Raw genomic sequence first — 22,311 nt, forward strand, 5'->3', positions numbered from 1 at the left:
TAGTCATTTGTGGATTAATGCGTATTGGAGACGCGAACAGTTTTAAAACTATTCAGTTCGATTTGGTGAACTGGTTCAAAAAGATCCAGTTACATCGAATGATTCGTTCGCGAACCTGATATCACAAACTGTTTTGTTTTGAACTCTCTCACAACAGACACAGAAGAGAAGACAATGCTGAATAAAGTTGTAGTTTTTGCTGTTTTTGGACCAAAATGTATTTTCGATGCTTCAAAAAATTCTAACTGACCCTCTGATGTCACTGTGTACTTTGATGATGTTTTTCTTACCTTTCTGGACATGGACAGTATACCGTACACACAGTTTCAATAGAGGGACAGAGCTCTCGGACTAAATCTAAAACATCTTAAACAGTGTTCCAAAGATAAATGGAGGTCTCACGGGTTTGGAACGACATGAGGGTGAGTTATTAATAACATAATTATGATTTTTCGATGAACTAACCCCTTAAAAAACTGCTAAACATAAACTTTTTTTTGCCTTACAGCCAAAGTCAATGTGGACCAGCAACTGTTTGGTTATCCAGATTCTTTAAAATATCTTATTTTGTGATAGATTATATTATGTGAGTAAATAAACAATTTTTATTACATTTTAGGGTGAACTATCCCTTTAATTACAGTCGTGCAGCATGTAGCCTACTGTCCCTTTAAGACATGCACCACATCTAATATACAGCCATGCATCTTTTTCTTTCATTTGTTTACTTTCATTTTAGACATAACCAACTGAGGCTATACATGAGCCTTGTGTGTTTTGACAGTATTAACACAAAACATAACTTAGTTCAGTAATCAGGCACAGTTTGAAGGGCTTTTTCTTTCATTTTTATGTGCGTGCTTTGAGTGTGCTCAGAAAAACTGCATGTCAGAACAACACACAAATGAAACTTTTTAATAACCAGTAAGGCTTTAAGCAAATGTAAAAAAAAAATTAAAAAATAAAAAAATACCAGAACTACAGCTGATAGAATGTGCGCTGCAGCACAATACAACAATATTTCTTCAAAAGAAGATCATGGAGACATTTTTATTGTCTACCATCAATAATCTTCATATAGCACACGTCTACCCTCAGCAGAAATCGTGGGCAGACCAGACAAGACCACAAGGGCACTTTAGCAGTGGACCTCAATGGGGCAGGGGCCTTGTACAGTCTTGGCAGGGGCTCAAGCCCCACCAAATACAATACTATACAAAATAGCATTTCAATTACATGTATATGAATTACTGCCCATCCCTGCAGGAATTCAGCAGTCTAATAAAGAGGTTGATACCTAAAAATTGTCAGATTAAATGTTTACATGCAAAATACATAAGATTTTTTTTTATTTAAATAAAATAGTATTTTGTATTTAAAAAACATGCATTTTAAATACTGCCCACTCTTGGTGTGTTTATGCCTTCCTATTGTTGATTACCTTATGTCAATTATTAAAGACAATTTACCCTCATTTTCTTCATCTTCATGCATTTCTCCCACACCACACAGTAACGGTAGGTTTTTCTTTGTGCCTTACAAAAAAAAAAAAAACTTTCCAGAAATCACAAGAGTGTCTATAATTAAACAGTAAATAAACTGTAAGAGTAGACAAAGAATGAATAAATGTGGTAGCCTACTGTATATATAGAAAAAATGCTAAATGGATAAACGGGCCAGAATTCGAATCAGAAGTCAAAGAAGAAGATTGGAGGACACTGTTGAGGATGTGACAGTAAAACTCTTAACCTCAGACCAGCATTTAGGAGGTGGTAATGGTAAATTATTGGCTATCTGACAGGATTAATCATATGTTTTGGAGAAAGAGCCAAGATAACAAGCAACTTTTTTGAGGGGAGCCTTAGTCAGTTTAATTTCCAGGGTTGAGAACTACTCCTGATATACTGGAAAATCAGACCAGCGAGCCTCATGGCTGGTTGCAGATGAATGTATGCCATGTCCAAAATTGCTTACCATTTCAAAACCAAAATAAAACAATAAACCACTGCCGGGGCATTTTAAGACTTTCATGTCCTTATAGCCCACTGGAATGTTTGAGTCCTGTTTTAGGATTCTTGAGGGAAATCTGCCAGTCGATCGTCTATCCTTTACTAGCTAGCTACATAAGTATTATGTGGCTCGTAAACTACTTAATATAAAGAATCTCTGAAAGATTCTTCCATTCATCTAATTCTTCTAGAGGGCCACTATCCTGCAGTGTTTAGCTCAAAACCTAATTAAACACATCCAGAATAGCTTAGGGTTTTCATTATTACTAGAAACTTTACAAATATTGCACTGTTTTCTCTGCCATTTGCCCTGTGCCACCCGCCATTTAACGATGGCGCGACCGTATTATCACTGATGAAATTATGAAATGATGGCTGTGGACTGACAAAACAAATATTAATATACTTTACAATTGTGACATCTTCTGGTCTAATTCGTGTAAGTGCAACAAGGCTCCCTGGGCTGGTTGATAGTGTGAGAGAGGGGGCCCATAGGTTAATGTTAAATTTTACAAAACTCTTCTCCAGTGAATCCAAAAATTGTTGGTACTCCATTGTTGCATCAACAGTGGCACTCTTTTTTTTTCTCTTTTGTATTTTGTTATTCAAGCCCCATAAATGTAGTCTAATGCTGCCTTATGAACTCTGTTGTGACAAAACACTGATTTAATTTAATTTAATTCATTAAGTGAATTAAGCAAATTGATAAAAACCCAGGAAAGAAACTCTGGGAATTGCTAGCGAGCCATCAAAGCTGTCTTGCAGTAGACTATGTGTAAAAAAGCGCGCTGGTAAATGAGCGTGTCCTACATAGTCTTATCACGCGTCACGCTCTCTTTGACAAGAGCAAGATGCACACTGGCGCTCTACAAACCTGAACAACGAGATCAGCGCGCGGATTACGCGTGTACCGATAACTGGACGACAAGGCATTCGTCGTCCAAAAAAAAAAAATAAATAAAAAATTTACGTTGAACATTGTTTATTTATTTATTTTGTGTCATTTGAAGTGGATATTTATTGAAAATGAAGAAAACAATTTCGCATCAAGGTAAGGTTTTACATTATGCATGCGTTTTAAAAGATTTACGTCGTGGTGAAAAATTTGTCCAATTTCTTTCTTTCTTTCTTTCTTTCTTTCTTTCTTTCTTTCTTTCTTTCTTTCTTTCTTTCTTTCTTTCTTTCTTTCTTTCTTTCAAGCTTGTGTTGATTCATCAAAGTAATAACTATCTCCAGGTTCTCGCTCTTCACGTTATCCTGGAGGTTTCGTAGTCTGAGAGCTCTATTAATATACTAATTTTTCTGAATACATTCAGAAAAATACATATGAACACATGTTTGTATGACGTATTTTGGTATTGAGGTATTAAGATGTGAAAGAAATATTACATTTTATTTTACTAAAGCAGCCAATTTCAGTTTACAGTATGTTCTTGCTTTTAGTGATAAAACTAAAAGGACTCTACTATGCATGTTATATACAGTAATTGAAAAGCTGGATATATATCTAGAGAGAGAGAGATCTTTTATATTGTTAAAATTGCCAGGAGATGCAGTGGACTAAATAGTTGGTTGTTTCAGAAACAGATATAATAACCAGAAAATGTTTCTAGAAATAACTGAATTTGGGTAATATAATCAGCAAAAAAAATTTGCTTAAGCAACTTTTTTTTTAGAGCTGAAATGTATGCAAACCCCATTTTACTAATCCGTAAAGCCATAAAACAGAGTGATATGTGACAATGTTTAACCTGGAGATTTTCACAGAAAATCATTTATCAACAGAAAAATGTTTAGCATTCATTTATAATGATGTAAAAAAAAGTGTTTTCATATTTTTTTGTTAATTAATAAAAATCTCCTACACATGCTGTATGTTTTATCAAGCAGTTGCTTTGCTTATCACATCTGAGACTTACTTCACTTACTGCTTCAAAAGACGATATTCTACCATGAAGTGAATCATAACTTATTAGCTTTATTTAGTCCCTTTCCACTGCTATGAGCTAGCTTTCCTGGAATGCAATTTTTGCTATATGGTTATGCAGTCTAGACTTAATGAAAAAAAAATCATTTTTATTCATGAATACTATATTTATTTGAACTCCTGTCTTTATAATTTTTTTTCATCCACTCTCTCTTGCTATGACATCATATGCCGCTGGGCCATAGGCTGTATATAAATAGCTCATATCAAGTGTACAGCTAATACATGATGTCATGACTGAAAAAGCTTTTGAGCAGATGGGGAAAAACTGGCCACATTGTTATTGTTTTTTACTGATGGTAAGTCATTAGGCATGAACATTAACCAATCCCACAAATTACTTGTCAAAGAACTTATCCTGAAGCCCATTTATTTGATGTAGCTACTCTTTCATGGTCTCTCATATGTTTATTATCACAAATCACCACAAATAAAAGTGTTAATTTAATTAGAGCCAGTGTTAAGAACATTTTACAGCAGAGTACGGGTCAGAAATTAAGTTTCCAGACAAAATGCCACCTCGGTTGCCAGGTTTGATGTTTTCCAGCCCAAGGGTTAGAACACACATGCATGCATATCATGAATTAACAATAAATAATAATTGTTACAGAATTTATTAATCTGTATTAATAATTTATTAATTGATTAATATACATAATGCTAATTACCTGTTAATTTAATAAATTCTAATTAAATGTTAGCCTTGAACCTTAAACTGATACTGCAGCTTTATTTTGTATACTACAAATTGTAAATTACTTGATGACATGTAAATAAATATGTAGTGTCATTTGATAGTTCCGATAGTTCTCTTACAGTCATGATTATTGCCTAAAGTCAAAGAAACTTTAACAGGGACCTTTCTCATGCAAGATGGAAAAATGGGAATTTTACCTTCATGTGTTTTTTCTCTAGACCATGGTCACTCTATATATTTTTCCCCAATACAATTTTATATATATATATATATATATATATATATATATATATATATATGTATGAATGTATATATATATATATATATATATATATATAAATATATATATGTATGTATGTATATATATATATATATATATATATATATATATATATATATATAGAGAGAGAGAGAGAGAGAGAGAGAGAGAGAGAGAGAGAGAGAGATTTTGATTTTTAACCACATATTTATTAACTACACAAATTCAGGTACAACTTACAAAATCACAATTACTCAAAAACTCCAACAAATTTCAATGCATCATTTTCAATACAGCACACAACTTTTTCTACACTCCAAACCGCTTCAAACTCTTCCAATTTCTTTATATGAGAGTAGAAAATAAAATCATGTTTTACTCTAGCTTTTATGAGTCCCTTGAACAAACATTCAACATTTTTACTGGTACCATGAGCACTTTTATATTTCCTACTAATATAAACTGCCATTTTGGCTTGACCCAAAATAAAATTTAACAACCGTCCTTTCCTCTTTTTCCTTTTACAATAATTAAAACCAAAAATAAACACAACCATTGTAAAAATTTCATTAACATCAGTAAATATAATCTCCAATAAAGCAAACAAATATCTTAATCTCTCACAATGTATAAAACAATGAAATATGGTTTCTCTTTGATCACAAAAAGGACAGCAATCTTGCACACTTGGATTCAACACTGAGATAAAAGCATTTACAGCAACAATCCCATGTAAAATTCGCCCATGAAGATCACCCACATTTTTAGTCAATGGTGGTTTGTAACAAGAGCCCCAAAAAGGTTTGACTTCAATATCAACACTTAAATGGTCTCTCCAAGGTGTATCCATTCTTTTTAATTTGTCTTTATTTATCACCTTCACACAAACTTTATATAAACTCTTTCCACCCATTGTATCAAAAATAAAGTCTCTCAAAATCCCTTTAGTCATTAAAACATGTTCATTTTCAATTACACTTTTAGAGATCACCATACAAGGAAAAATATCTGTTTTATCAGGAAGCGCTTGACTCGACACAAAGTTCCAGTCTTCATCACTCAAATTGTCTCGCCACTTCTTTAACAAAAGATGGGCAGTCCTCTTTGATTTAATTCCAAGTCTCTGCGCAAGTGCATCAGCATTGTCCAACTTGAAACCAGCCACTTCTATTAAATCCTTCATTTTAACAACTCTGGCTTGTGTTAATGCTTGCATCAACCATAAAGTTGTATTTCCACAAAACTCCAGTCGAGCACCATTAATCAAAGGTTCTTCCAAAAACCAATACAGAGAATTACATGACAATGATCTTTTTACCTGTACCATACACCATGCTCTTCTTACACTCTCATAAAAAGAAGAAATAGACTTCAAATGAAAACTCTTACAATCTGTCCAAAAAATATTTTTTCTAAAACCCCACCCTCCAACCTTACTTAAAAGACAACAGGCTGGTCCAAACCAGGATAAATTGGGTCTATATAAAAACTTTTGAACAAACTGTAGCCTAAAAGCTACTTTCCTACTTACAAGATCAACAACCCCTTGTCCACCTTCTTCCTTTGGAAGATAAAGAACATTTCGTGGTAACCAATGTAATTTATCCCAAAAGAAATTCATCATCTTGACCTGTATTTTTCCAAGAACCCCTACCGGAGGCTCTAGAACGGATAACCTGTGCCATAATGAGCAGGCTACTAAATTATTAATGATTAATGCTCTCCCCCTAAAAGACATTTTAGGTAAAATCCACTAAAACCATCTAAACGAGTCCTAATTTTATGTAGCATAGGTTCTATTGCCATTGAATAAAGCATACCTGACAAAGGACATCCTTGTCTAATTCCCCTTTCTATTTTAAAAGGGCTACTCAAACCACCATTGATTTTCAGTACACTTTCAATATCCTCATAGAGCACTTTAACAAAGGCAGTGAAAGCAGGTGGAAAACCCAAAGTTTAAAAAATATACCGTAAAAACTGATGATCCACCCGATCAAACGCCTTTTCTTGATCTAGGGAAATTAGACCACATTTTTTTCCCAACAGTTTTGAGACTTCCAAAACATCCCGAATTAAGGATATATTATCCACTATTGATCTATTAGGTACACAATAAGATTGATCTAAATGTATAACCTGTCCAATTACTTCTTTCAGTCTGTCATCACCATACAAGGAAAAATATCTGTTTTATCAGGAAGCGCTTGACTCGACACAAAGTTCCAGTCTTCATCACTCAAATTGTCTCGCCACTTCTTTAACAAAAGATGGGCAGTCCTCTTTGATTTAATTCCAAGTCTCTGCGCAAGTGCATCAGCATTGTCCAACTTGAAACCAGCCACTTCTATTAAATCCTTCATTTTAACAACTCTGGCTTGTGTTAATGCTTGCATCAACCATAAAGTTGTATTTCCACAAAACTCCAGTCGAGCACCATTAATCAAAGGTTCTTCCAAAAACCAATACAGAGAATTACATGACAATGATCTTTTTACCTGTACCATACACCATGCTCTTCTTACACTCTCATAAAAAGAAGAAATAGACTTCAAATGAAAACTCTTACAATCTGTCCAAAAAATATTTTTTCTAAAACCCCACCCTCCAACCTTACTTAAAAGACAACAGGCTGGTCCAAACCAGGATAAATTGGGTCTATATAAAAACTTTTGAACAAACTGTAGCCTAAAAGCTACTTTCCTACTTACAAGATCAACAACCCCTTGTCCACCTTCTTCCTTTGGAAGATAAAGAACATTTCGTGGTAACCAATGTAATTTATCCCAAAAGAAATTCATCATCTTGACCTGTATTTTTCCAAGAACCCCTACCGGAGGCTCTAGAACGGATAACCTGTGCCATAATGAGCAGGCTACTAAATTATTAATGATTAATGCTCTCCCCCTAAAAGACATTTTAGGTAAAATCCACTAAAACCATCTAAACGAGTCCTAATTTTATGTAGCATAGGTTCTATTGCCATTGAATAAAGCATACCTGACAAAGGACATCCTTGTCTAATTCCCCTTTCTATTTTAAAAGGGCTACTCAAACCACCATTGATTTTCAGTACACTTTCAATATCCTCATAGAGCACTTTAACAAAGGCAGTGAAAGCAGGTGGAAAACCCAAAGTTTAAAAAATATACCGTAAAAACTGATGATCCACCCGATCAAACGCCTTTTCTTGATCTAGGGAAATTAGACCACATTTTTTTCCCAACAGTCTTGAGACTTCCAAAACATCCCGAATTAAGGATATATTATCCACTATTGATCTATTAGGTACACAATAAGATTGATCTAAATGTATAACCTGTCCAATTACTTCTTTCAGTCTGTTTGCCAAAGCTTTTGATAAAATCTTATAATCAGTGCATAATAAAGAAACTGGTCTCCAGTTTTTTATCTCTTTGAGATCACCTTTCTTAGGGAGCAAGGTTAAAACCGCTCTTCTGCAGCTTAGTGGCAGTTGTCCTTTATCCAAACTATCACTTAAAACTGCAAGTAGATCTTCTCCTAACAAATGCCAAAAAGCTTTATAAAATTCAACAGGCAACCCATCTATACCTGGTGCTTTACCAGTTCCCTTTCAAAAGCTACTCTCGATGCTGCGCTCAATAGCGCTAATGAGAACATTCTTTGTTCGACCGGTTGCGAAGCACGTGTGTCAAACACGCCAAGAATTGGCTTATATATAACCTCGGTGAAAACGTCATTGATTACGTGCAGCTGCAGGTTATAAATAGACGTGAAACGGAAACATCCCCAGGTTTCTTTGTCTTCGAGACCGCTTTGTGTGTGTGTGTGTGTCACTGTCTAGTTTGAAAGAGAAAAGAAAAAAGAAAAAGAAAAAAAAAAGAACATAGAGATCATGTCTAGTGCAGTCAGGAGATGCTTGCCACCTTGTGCTCAAGTTATCCCAGACGATGATTTACATGATTATTGTTTAGAGTGCCTTGGGGAAGAGCATGCGATCGCTGCTCTCGAGGACGCAGAGTGTGAGCACTGTGAATTGTTCCCCATCGGGGTGCTCCGCTCGAGGCTTGCTTTCTTTCGCGAGGGGCGAGCCTCGGCGTCCTCATTAAGATCATGGGCGCGCGTCGACATTGCCGAGAGACGAGGAGTGCGCGAGTGTCCTCTCTCTCTCGCGCTCTCCCCTGATCGCGAAGTCCCCGCCCCCGCTGCTGAAGCGCGCCCCGGCGCTTCTTCAGAGCGGGACGAGGACGCGGGTTCTCTTGCCTCCGGCGATATGGAGACAGAGAGCGCCGCCTCTGAGCGCTCCTCCCGCGATGATAAAGCGTTTGGGGAGCTTCTTGAGGTCGTGACTAACGCGGTGGCCAGGCTTAAGTTAGAATGGCCACAAGAGGAAGAGAACCTTAAGCACTCTAGATTAGATGACAGATTTTTGTCAGGTGGCCAAGGGGGGAGATCCCAAAATCGATCTCTCCCCTTTTTCCCAGATCTCCATGATGAGTTATCCCGTTCATGGAATAAGCCTTATTCTTCACGTATTGTGGTTCCCACGACGTCAATTTATTCAACTATCGTGGGCGCTAAGGCACAGGGATATGTGGCGATGCCTCAGGTCGAAGAGACGCTTGCGGGCTATCTCTCCCCTGGGAGTTCATCCTCACTTAAAAAGCCAACTCTCCCCACCAAGCCATGTAGAGTAACATCATCTCTGGTGGGGAAGGCATTTCAAGCAGCGGGTCAGGCGGTTCTATGGCGGTTCTGCAGGCATACCAGGCTGACCTGCTGAAGGACCTGAGCACGGGCGGGAGTGTTAGTGAGGAAGCGTTTTCAGAGCTACGCCGAGCCACAGATCTGTCTCTTCGTGCGACCAAGCAGACGGCCCGTGCCATTGGCCGTTCTATGGCTGCACTGGTCTCCACGGAGAGACATCTGTGGCTCAACCTCACAGGCATCAAGGATAGAGACAAAGTGTTCCTCCTTGATGCCCCAGTGTCGCCCTCTGGCCTATTTGGCGACTCCATGAATACAGTTGTCACTAGGTTCAGGGAGGCTAAGAGACATGCTGAAGCCTTTGATAAATTCCTTCCCCGCCGTGCTCAGACGTCAGGGCTGTCGGCCACCCAGCCCAGACCCAATCCGGTCTCTCTGCGGCGAGAGTCGCAGAAGCAGAGTGTGGCGAGCCGTGTGCCCCCTCCTCGTAGGGACTGGGGAGCGGCTCGCCGAGCTCAACAGCCCAGCAAGAGGCCGGATCTGAGGACGATTATTTTATCGAAAAAGAAGTCCTGACGGTCAAGCGACCTGGAACGTGGGGGTAAAAAGTCCTATCAGAAACTAGATGTTCCTTCCTGGCACCCCCAGGGGGCCGCTGTACAATCTCCGCCGCCATTGGTGTTTCGGGGAGCAGCGGCCTCCAGCTAAATGTTAAATGCTCGGTTGCTTCCTGCCACGTTTCAGGACACCGGACATCTAACATCCCCCCAACAAAACGAAGTGTCAAAATTACTGCCCCTTTCGGAGAAACTGGCAGCGTGGAAGCTACTGCCAAATATCTCCCCATGGGTACAAAACACTGTAGCGAGGGGCTACAGGATTCAGTTTGCATATCGTCCTCCGCGTTTCAACGGCGTGGTATCCACTTCCATGAAACCGGAACGAGCACATTGGTTGACACAGGAATTGCAAACGCTGCTGGAAAAAGGGGCCATAGAACATGTTCCCCTGCCAGACAGACGGTCAGGCTACTACAGCCGGTATTTTCTTGTTCCCAAGAAAGATGGGGGGTTGCGTCCAATTTTAGATCTTCGCGGGTTAAACCGCTACCTCAGAACATACAAGTTCAAAATGCTGACAATCAAGATGATTGTGTCTCAGATCCAGTCAGGCGATTGGTTCGTGACTATCGATCTCAAGGACGCTTATTTTCACATCGAAATCTTGCCACAACACAGGAAGTTCCTGAGGTTCGCTTTCGGGGGCGAAGCTTACCAGTATCGGGTTCTTCCATTCGGCCTAGCTTTGTCACCCCGCACGTACACGAAATGTATGGATGCAGCTCTGGCTCCTCTGCGACTCCAGGGCATCCGCATTTTGAATTATATAGACGACTGGCTGATTCTGGCTCAGTCTCAGGAGCTAGCGCTTCGACATCGGGATGTCGTTCTAGCTCATCTCGAATCTCTGGGGTTGAGACTCAACGCCAAGAAAAGCGTTCTCTCACCCTCCCAGAGGACAACGTATTTGGGGGTGGTATGGGACTCGGTCGTAATGCAGGCACAGCTGTCTCCTGCACGTGTCGAATCCATTCTAAACACCCTAAAGAACATAAAGCTAGGCCAGAAAGTCACAGTTCATCACTTTCAGAAAGTTTTAGGTCTCATGGCAGCTGCATCCACGGTGATACCTTTGGGCCTCCTGCACATGAGATCGTTTCAGTTGTGGCTCAGAGCCAGGGGATTTCATCCAAGGGCCAATCCCCAGAGGCAAATAAGGGTTACCCGCCAGGGGCTTCGTACCCTAGCTATGTGGTTCAGACCCCGGTTTCTGACTTTGGGTCCCACTCTTGGTCCGTGTTGTCGTCGCAAGTTGCTAACGACAGACGCTTCCCTCACGGGCTGGGGAGCGGTCTTAAATGGCCGTCCAGCCCAAGGGATCTGGAGAGGTCATCTTCTCGAATGGCACATCAATTGCCTCGAAATGAAGGCTGTATTTCTGGCCCTGAAATACTTCCTCCAGCAGTTGAGAGGCTACCATGTCCTAGTGCGGGTGGACAATACATCTGTAGTCTCTTACATAAATCACCAGGGCGGACTGCGTTCGCGCCGCTTGAACAAGTTAGCGCAGCAGGTCCTGCTTTGGGCACAGGAAAAGTTCCTGTCCCTCAAGGCGATTTACATTCCGGGGCATATGAATGTGGGAGCAGATTGGCTGTCCAGACAAGCTGTGACACACGGGGAATGGAAACTCCACCCCGAAGTAGTGGGTCAAATCTGGGAAAGATTTTACGAAGCAGAGGTGGACCTCTTTGCTACACAGGAGACAGCACAATGTCCCCTCTACTTCTCTCTGACTCATCCAGCTCCCCTGGGTCTGGACGCGATGGCCCATGCGTGGCCAAGACTGCGTCTTTACGCCTTTCCTCCAATTGCTCTGCTCCCGGGAGTCCTGGCCAAGGTCCGTCAACAGGGGTCTCGCCTCTTACTGATCGCGCCCCGTTGGCCGACCAGAGTCTGGTTCTCAGATCTAATATCCCTCCTCGACGGCTCGCCATGGGCGATTCCGATCAGGAGGGATCTTCTCTCTCAGGCGCAGGGGACAATATTTCATCCCCGGCCCGAGCTCTGGAACCTTCACGTCTGGCCCCTGAGAGGGACCAGCTAAGAGAGGCTGGCCTTTCAGCAAGCATAATAGAAACTATTCTAAGTGCTAGGGCTCCCTCCACTAGAAGAATGTATGCCCTCAAATGGCGTGTTTTTGAGGACTGGTGCATGACACACCATGTAGACCCAGCTCACTGCCAAATTGTTTCAGTACTGGAGTTTCTGCAAGAGAAATTGTCCTCAGGCACAGGCCCTAGTACTCTCAGAACCTACGTGGCCGCTATTTCGGCTTGCCACGTCCTGATTGACGGGGTTTCTGTTGGAAAGCACCCTCTAGTCGCCCGCTTCATTCGTGGGGCTAAGCGGTTGAGGCCACCCACTAGAGCTACGGTCCCTTCATGGGATTTAGCCATAGTGCTCGAAGGGTTGGCTGGCCCCCCATTCGAACCATTAGAATCAGTGCCTGACAGGCTTCTGGCTCTAAAGATGGTTTTTCTCATGGCCATTACCTCTCTAAAGAGAATTGGGGATTTACAGGCTTTGTCGGTCCTGCCATCCTGCTTAGATTTTGCCCCTGGCCGAGTCAAAGTTATTCTGCATCCTCACCCTAACTATCTTCCAAAAGTTCCTTTCTCGACCATACATCCGGTCATTCTCGAAGCTTTCTGTCCTCCGCCATTCACGACACCGGAGCAGCAAAGACTTCACTTACTGTGTCCAGTACGTGCTCTTCAGATTTACGTCCACCGCACTAGCCAGTGGCGTAAGTCAGAGCAACTTTTCATATGCCATGGGGGCCGTAACCGGGGGGCGGCTGCAACCAGGCAAACAATTTCACATTGGGTGAGGGATGCTATTGCCCTAGCCTACGAGGCGCGTGGTCAAACTTCGCCTCTAGGAGTTAGGGCCCATTCAACCAGGGGGGTGGCATCTTCAATGGCTTTAGCAAGAGGTGCACCCTTGCAGCAAGTGTGTGATGCGGCAGGTTGGTCCTCTCCGCACACATTTGTCAGATTCTATAGCTTGGATGTCCATGCTACTCCAGGCTCGCATGTCCTTGAGTCCACATCCCAGAGTCATGTCTGAGACCTCTTCGATGTTTGTGCGCACACACTACACAACCTTGGGGGTCCAGACACTTACAGTGCGGCGGCGTTGGTATTCTCGTTCCCATTAGCGCTATTGAGCGCAGCATCGAGAGTAGCTTTTGAAAGGGAACGTCTCGGGTTACTTGACTGTAACCCTGTTCCCTGAAAAAGCGGGAACGAGATGCTGCGCCTCAATGCCGCACTGTTGACGTGTCCGGACGTCTCTTCAGACAAAGGGGTAACCTGGGGATGTTTCCATTTCACGTCTATTTATAACCTGCAGGTGCACGTAATCAATGACGTTTTCACCGAGGTTATATAAGCCAATTCTTGGCGTGTTTGACACACGTGCTTCGCAACCGGTCGAACAAAGAATGTTCTCATTAGCGCTATTGAGCGCAGCATCTCGTTCCCGCTTTTTCAGGGAACAGGGTTACAGTCAAGTAACCCGAGACGTTTTCATACTCTGCAAAGCATTAAAAACTTCATCTATTGTTAAAGGACATACCAGTTCTGTATATGAATCCTCATTCACTTTTGGAAGCTGATCCACAAATTCAGCCATTAGCTGGTCATCGACAAAGCTGCGGGTATACAGCTCTTTATAAAAACTGACAGCCCTTTTACGAATGTCAGAAATCTCAGTAAGAATTTTTCCATCTTCTGACCTTAAACACTGAATATTTTTCCTTTGGCCATTTTTCCTTTCCAAACTGAAAAAGAACTTTGATGGGGCATCCATTTCAGAAAAATTCTGAAATCTGGATCTAACCAATGCCCCCTGAGACCTTGTACCTAATAGATCTGCTAATATTGCTTTTTTTTCCTTTAAGAGCCTGCAATTGATTTTGATTTACAGTTGCTCCACTTAAAGTCTGAAGTTCCACAATATCCATCTCTAGACTTCTCATGGATTGAACCATGTCTCTAGTAACATTAAAAGTGTACTGATTACAGAGTTTTTGTATCTGCACCTTCCCAATATCCCACCACTGCTGTAATGATGTAAAGGAAGATTTTTTTGATCTCCACCCCAACCAAAAAAACGAAAAACATTTACAAAAATGGGCATCTTCAAGTAAAGCACTATTAAAATGCCAATAGGCACTCCTACTTTTAATAGAATTAATAAAAACACATGCTACTACCATTGAGTGATCAGAGAAACCAACAGGACAAATAAAACAAGACTTAAAACATGGTTTCTGATATATAAAACAATAAAACATATCCAGTCTTGCTAAAGAGATAGAATTTTCTTTCACATGAGCCCATGTATATTGCCTTTCGTTACAATGAAAATTTCTCCACACATCACAAAGTTGCCAAGTTTTAATCATATTCAATAATTTATTTTTTGAAGCTATATGAGGTTCAATGTGATTCCTATCTAAATCATTGCTTGTACAATTAAAATCTCCACCCAGTATTAGAAAACTTTCCATATTACATTGTTTCAGACTACCACATAAAGTTTCAAGAAACAACATTCTTTCCATTGACTTCACAGGAGCATAAACATTTATCAATTCTAAAGTAACATTTTCAAACTTTGCTATTATCTTAATTAAACGGCCTTGTATTACTTCAACAACATCATAAGATATTGGTAGGCAGGTCTTTGAGAATAAAACAGCCACCCCAGCACTAAGAGCAGTCTTATGACTCAAAACAATCTTTCCTTCCCACTCCTTCATCCATTCAACTTCATTTTCCTTTGTGCTGTGTGTCTCTTGCAAAAACATAACATCTATGTTTTTAAGTTTCATTAGCTCATAAACTTGTGCTCTTTTGTTTACATCCCTCGCCCCATTTACATTCAGGGAAGATATTTTAAAATTACTCATTATGAGGGATGAAAAAAGCACAAGAGAACAAATACACATTACTCCATTATTCTTGTGACAAATCATTATGCATTGTCTGAGGACGCACCTTTTGCACAATCTTTTTTAAACGATACACTTCAGGGTTCGACAAACATACTTCACCTTTCTGCTTCATAAGCATTTTTGCTGAGTCAATGAATAACGAAAGATCAGGAAAAGAATCTATAACCTCCACATTCCTCATTCCTTCTGTACGCTGCAGAAACTGTTTCATTCTTTCCAAACTGTACCCACTATAACCTTTACTCATATTTCCTTCAACTTCAGAACAATCTCGCTCACTTTCTGAGCCCGACACTTCACTTACATTCGAAACTTCCCCAGAACTTTCAGTAACAATCTCATCATGTGCTTTTTTCTTTGATGTATTTTCCATCTCACAAAGATTCGACTTCCTCTTCACTGCCGGCACTTTAAATACCTCTTCATCCTCTTTAAGTATTTCACCCTCCAACTCATCAAAGACAATATCCATTGTCTCATCATTTTTTTGAACTCGTTTCTCACTACTCTTTACTCCACTTCCTAGATCTTCTTTGTCCACACTCAAAACAGAAACCCCACCAACTTCGCTTTCTTTTTCCAAACTCTGACCTTCATTAGATCCTCTTTCAACCTCTGAAACCTGTGACGCGTTTCTTTCTGGACAAGCGCGTACCAAGTGCCCCACCATCCGGCATCCAAAGCATCTCATGCTCTCAGTTGTTACAAAGATAAGATAATCAAAATTATCAACTTTAAATTTAAAAGTAATATTCAATTCATCAATATCACTCCTCAAAATCATATGCACTTGTCTACGGAAAGACACGACGTGCTTCAACAACGGAGATTTGCAGCCTAGGGGGATTTTCTTAATCGCAGAAACCAACTGTCCATAACGAGATAATTCGCGTTTCAGCGCTTCATCAGTAATGAAAGGGGGTACATTAGAAAGCAACACTTTTCTCGCTGGATTAACAAGTGGAAAAACTTTAATCAAACTACCATTGAGGACTAATCCATTTGCAACTACTTTGTTCACTTTTTCAACTTTGTCCAAAAATAACACAACAGCACCATTCATTCGAGATGCGGAACGAATACTACTGTGACCAACGACCTCTCCTACCACTAACACACATTCTTCAACCGAGCACTCAACTCCCACCGGCACTTTAATTCCATGCTGCCGGGTGAGTTGCTCATAAATCTCAGTCTCATTATTCGCCATGGCAGCCACTGGCTACACCACCCCCCACCACAATATTTTCAGTACTTTGTGACCATACACCACAACAAGCTTAAATAAACCCAGTGAAAGAAACAACACTTAAGTAAACAGACCTTTTGTCGTGGCCTAATGGTTAGAGAGTCGGACTCCCAATCGAAAGGTTGTGAGTTTGAGTCCCGGGCCGGCAGGAATTGTGGGTGGGGGGAGTACATGTACAGTTCTCTCTCCACCTTCAATACCACGACTTAGGTGCCCTTGAGCAAGGTATCGAACCCCCAACTGCTCCCCGGGCGCTGCAGCATAAATGGCTGCCCACTGCTCCGGGTGTGTGCTCACAGTGTGTGTGTGTGTGTTCACTGCTCTGTGTGTGTGCACTTCGGATGGGTTAAATGCAGAGCACAAATTCTGAGTATGGGTCCCCATACTTGGCTGAATGTCACTTCACTTCACTCACTTCACTTCACTTTGAAATGGGAAAAGACCCGACAGTCTCGCTCTGATTCACACTCCGCTCAGTCAGCAAACGCCCACGCATGCGCACAAACGAGAGAGAGAGGGAGAGAGAGAGAGAGAGAGAAATGTCCTCCCTCTCATCCTAGAATACATATGCCTCTCTTACTACATTTGGTAACCATCAGGCCAAGTGTTTTATTATTAGACATTTGTAAATGTGGAACATTTGGCAGCCATCAGACAGAGGAAATCAATTTGCACCATCAGTGTAGGGCATCAGTGAGTTGGCATTTGGTTGGCAGAAGGTAGTTCAAATGGTCAAGAAAAGAAGTGACACATAGACCATCATCTAGGCAAAAAAAGACCATGACTTTAAAGAATATGCTGCATTCTGAAGAAATTCATAGTCTTTGTCCACATTTCTTTATATGCACACACAAAGTCCTGTTTATTGAATCACTCAATCACATTCTTCATTGGTTCTACCATGACATTTTTTTTTTATATATATTTTTTTCGGACTACTTTCTCTGCTTCAATAAGAATTGCTGCCCTTTGCACGGCCATCAGAGCTGGCAGGCTGGTGATTAAACGGTACATTCTTATATAACATAATGGGCATGTTTGAGTCATGCTTGTAGGTCAGAGTGTTTGGGGCTGTAAGGCATGCACCCTTTATTTACACTGATGCTGTGCTATTTGTGGATTTATCTACATCTCTGTTTTATGCATGGATGCTTTTGCACACGTGCCTGTCCATCTGCTTTCCTGAAAAAGAAAGAAAAAACCCAAGCAACCATGTGTGCATGCACATGTTTGTCTACAGGATGTTCGTTCATGCAAGAGAAATACGTTTGGATAACAGGCTGCAGGAGATTTTGTCGTGTGTATCTGTGAATCAGGCTCGATGGCAGTGCTGAAAAGTATGGCAGACATCTCCTCTGTCTCTTTCATGGACTAATAAAAGCTTTGGTCCTTCCCTATTTTTCCCATCCACTGCTCATCCAGCACAGCTAGATGAGTGTGTGCCTAGAATATGAGTATATAAATATCCCTGTTACAGTGGCATTAATTCCAACTATGTGTTTTGTCATTATGGAACTTGTAGCAGCCAGACAGTTTTAAATCCATGTGCTATATAACCTTCTCATTTATCTTAGTTGGCAGTTCCCTTTCAATCGATCACTTTGATGTTGTGTTAAATTCCGACACAAGGGATGTGTTAAATTCCCAGTATTCTAGGATGGCCTCACTTGGGAGCCCAGACACCTCTGACATCATTGAGAAAAAAAAGGGCAATTAAATTGGCAAGCAAAATATACATAGCTGGCCACACACCGGACATCCAGGTATAAATAGGTCAGCATTGGATTTGCTCACTCGTTCTGTTCTTTGGAGTCAGATTTATGTACAATGTCTTGGCCACTGAACAGGCATCCAGGTGCAGTCTCGGATGAAAGTCTTGATGGTTCCATAGTGTTGGCATCTGCAATCAAATTTTTTTCAGGGTTGAAGAGTGACAACACACTTTTATGAAAATTAAAAGTTCAATCTAATGCTTTTACAAGACTTGACTTTTTGTGATGTAGTCATACAAATAATTAACTATTTTCATAACTTTTCTGTTGTAGCCTTTTAGTTAATGTTCCTCATGGACTATTAGTTTTGTTTTCATGGACTTCTGATTGGTTATTTTCATTCACTTGTTTTCCTTTGTTCAGTTTTCCCGCCACTTTTTAGTTGTCATTGTATCCATCTAATCAGCTGAGGTGTTAATCATTATTTCATTCATTTAGTTTGTACTTTAGTTCCTGTCCGCATATTCTATGTATTACATCTCTTTCTTTTGGGAGGCCATACTTCTTTGATCACTCTCTTTAGTGTGGACATTTGGGCATCTCTTTCTGTTTCTTCTTGAATATTGCTAAGCTTCGCATCACTGACAGGGAGAGCGCTGAGTACAGTATGTACTTGAACATCCATCTCTTCACTGAGGCTGTGATCAGTGCAAGGCATTGATTTTCTTGACAGCATGTCAGCCACTGGAATATCTTTTCAAGGAATGTGTACAACGGTAAAACTGTACTTTTGTAACTGCCAAATCATCCTTTGCAGTCTTGGTGGTACTGCAGTTAGTGGCTGACGATCGCTTCCAGGCGTTTATGATTGCATTCCACTGTTATGTGCCATCCATAAACATACTGATGAAATCTCTTGCAGCCCCAAAGGATAACCAGGAGGTATTTCTCAATCTGAGCATAGCTTATTTCTGTGACCTTGTGGCATATGCGAGTGAGTGGTTTACCTTCCAGCAGCAACACCTAATCCATATTTCGAGGCATCCACTTGCAGTGTGTGATCTTTGCTTGTGTAGAAGAATGCCAACACAGGTCCTGGCTGCCTGGTAATGATGTCTTTCAACTTTTAAAAAGCTGCATCATGTTGTTTGTTCCATACAAACTCACTGTCATGCCATATTAGCTGTCTCAGAGGTGCATTTGTGTCTGAAAGGCTTGGAGCAAAGATTGAAAGATATTTGACCATGTCAAGAATTGTTTCAAGTTCAGTGCAATTCTTAAGTTGTGACATCTCTTATATGGCCTCCACCTTGTGAGGGTTTGGTTTGATTCCATTTTTGGAAAGGCTCTTTCATAATGATACCTTGTTCCTCCATGGAGTCCAGCTCCTCTTTCAGCCTTTCAGCAGGGCAAAAGGAACTCTCCTTGGTGGTTGAATGACTGGCATGGCTGTCAGGTCCAGCTGAATGTTACATTCTCCAGGAAACCGACCAATGCCTGTTACACATCAGCAAATTTATCTTTAATCGACTCAGAATATTTCTCTGGGAAGGATTCAGACAGCACCAGCTTAATCATGTCCAAGTTAAGCATGCTTTTAATCCAAGCACAGGTGGTGACTGGGTGTCCACAATAAAGAAGTCGAGTGGCATGGTATTCTCTTTATATTTGCATGTGCCTTTAACTGACAATGGCTACCCCCCATATCCTGTGAGCTTTTTGTGTGTAGGCTTGATAGGCGGAGGGTTAACCAACTCCAGGGTTTGACTAAAAGGTGTCATGTAGGCAAAATGAATTTTTTTATGGGACCGAATTTGTATTTAACGAGATTACAATTTAATAATAATGTTAGAAATGTATAATCATGTGATGTTTGCTTTCCACGACTATTCAAACAGCGAATAAATTATAGGTTATATAGAGAGTCACATTATCTATGACATTGATCCAACGCGCGTTTAAGCACTCTCAAAAAACAAAACTATCGTTATAATCACTGAAGCTGTATAAACTGTGAAAAGAAGAATCTCTCACTTATACATCTGTGCTTTGTTGTTTATGATAAGGGAATTCGCAAGAGTCTGGGACTCAGTCAGCGAACTTCCACGCGCTCAACAAAACTGATGAGTTTAAGCGAGGTCTCATCTGAATGCTTCTGTTTTGTCATTGCATTCCTAAATTAAAATGCTCAACACTGTAAAAATGCCTAAAATAAAATACAGTGCAACATTAACAGATCTTAATTTACGACATTGTCTATTCATAAAGGTCTATATGGCGTTATTTTACTGACAAATGTCGAGAGCGAATTACTCTCGCACAAAACCGGATGCGATATATGCTCTTCTCGCCCGGTGAGAGTGCGCGCACTTAAAACGTGTCTCTCCTCTCACTCAAACTGTTTCCTGTGCACGCTCAAATCTCTCTGGGCTCATGCGCTATAGATATTATTTTCGCACCTGAATTAAAAGTTGTCAAAGGTTATCATTATGCACTTTCATAAAGGAGTCTCAAAACAGATTTGTGCAGGACCTTTCCTTGATTTTTTTTATTGCTGTATTTTTTTTTTACATAAATGGTTATTGTAGCTACTTTGTTTTGCTAAATCTCTTGTATTTTGATATTTTCTTCGCACATATGCAGCTCTCTGTAAAATAGGCTTTCAATTTTTTTTCAAGATCAGATTTTTTAAGATTTTAAGATGAATCTGTAATTTCTTTACAATTGAATACTACTTAGTCATAATATTAGAACTGAATCAGGTGTTTGGTTGTTTTGTAAATAACATTTAAACTTTAAACCCTTCTGAACAATTTATCTAAACAAACAAAAAAGCATATGATTCTTAAACCTAATGTGGTCATATAGGCCTATATATATTGTTTACTTGGATATATATATATATATATATATATATATATATATATATATATATATATATATATATATATATATATGTGTGTGTGTGTGTGTGTGTGTGTGTGTGTGTGTGTGTGTGTGTGTGTGTGTGTGTGTAAGTTGCACTATTCCCTAAACCTATACTTAAGATTACAAATATAAAACTATAATGAAATTTTAATATTTGCCATAACATTACTACATTATATTCTATGAGTTTAATACATTTGCAGACAATGTAATTAAATATCTATCATATCACTGTAGCCATTGAAGTGCCTTTGAATGCATTTTTAAGTGAATTTTCATGAAAAACAAAGTCAGAACTGAAAACAAACACCAGATAAAATAAAAATTAATAAAAAAATTAACAGCGAGGCTATTAGAACATTTATTGTAATATCTTGCACCCAATTCCTGGCCATTTCTATTTCATTAACATTGCTAAATGTTATAAAACTGGAAAGAAATTTAAGATCCATCTTTGATTGTCAAAATAATTCCAGGTCCAGTTCACTCAGCCAATAATATTTCACGCAGTATTTGCATTGCTAGGGAAGTCGTGGCCTAATGGTTAGAGAGTCGGACTCCCAATCGAAAGGTTGTGAGTTCGAGTCCCGGGCCGGCAGGAATTGTGGGTGGGGGGAGTGCATGTACAGTTCTCTCTCCACCTTCAATACCACGACTTAGGTGCCCTTGAGCAAGGCATCGAACCCCCAACTGCTCCCCGGGCACCGCAGCATAAATGGCTGCCCACTGCTCTGGGTGTGTGCTCACAGTGTGTGTGTGTGTGTTCACTGCTCTGTGTGTGTGCATTTCGGATGGGTTAAATGCAGAGCACAAATTCTGAGTATGGGTCACCATACTTGGCTGAATGTCACTTCACTTTCACTTTCAGTTTTCTTTCATTGGTCAGTTGTGGAGGTCTGATTGGTTAAAGGTACAATTTGTAAGATATTTGCAGTAAAATATCCAAAAACCACTAGATTTGTGTTATATATTTTGTCCAGCTGATTACTAACAATATCTATAATGTTTTCAATTGCTTGTAAATTATGTATTATTCTAAACAGTGACATGGGGCAGTGCAGTCACCTGTCAATGACGTTAGTTACCCTTTGTGACCGCCTTTACTGACGTAGAAACCACATGACAACAGTTTCGTGGACAAATGCGGAAGTAGTGTCTAGCGTCCAGCAAACCACTAGCTTGCTTCAAGCAGTTC

The 22,311-nt window shown here is 40.2% G+C and overlaps 1 long non-coding RNA gene across 1 annotated transcript in view; it reads left to right on the top strand.

Moving 5' to 3' along the window:
- Positions 1 to 21,978, top strand: part of LOC132161292 (uncharacterized) — a 329,747-nt gene extending 307,769 nt beyond the window's left edge. The window contains exon 2 of the long non-coding RNA XR_009438114.1: positions 21,746 to 21,978. This is a non-coding gene — a long non-coding RNA (uncharacterized LOC132161292). The remainder of the gene's footprint in view (positions 1 to 21,745) is intronic.
- The last annotated feature ends 333 nt before the right edge of the window (positions 21,979 to 22,311 follow it).

Source organism: Carassius carassius, chromosome 17, assembly GCF_963082965.1.
Source record: "Carassius carassius chromosome 17, fCarCar2.1, whole genome shotgun sequence".
Lineage (NCBI taxonomy): Eukaryota > Metazoa > Chordata > Actinopteri > Cypriniformes > Cyprinidae > Carassius > Carassius carassius.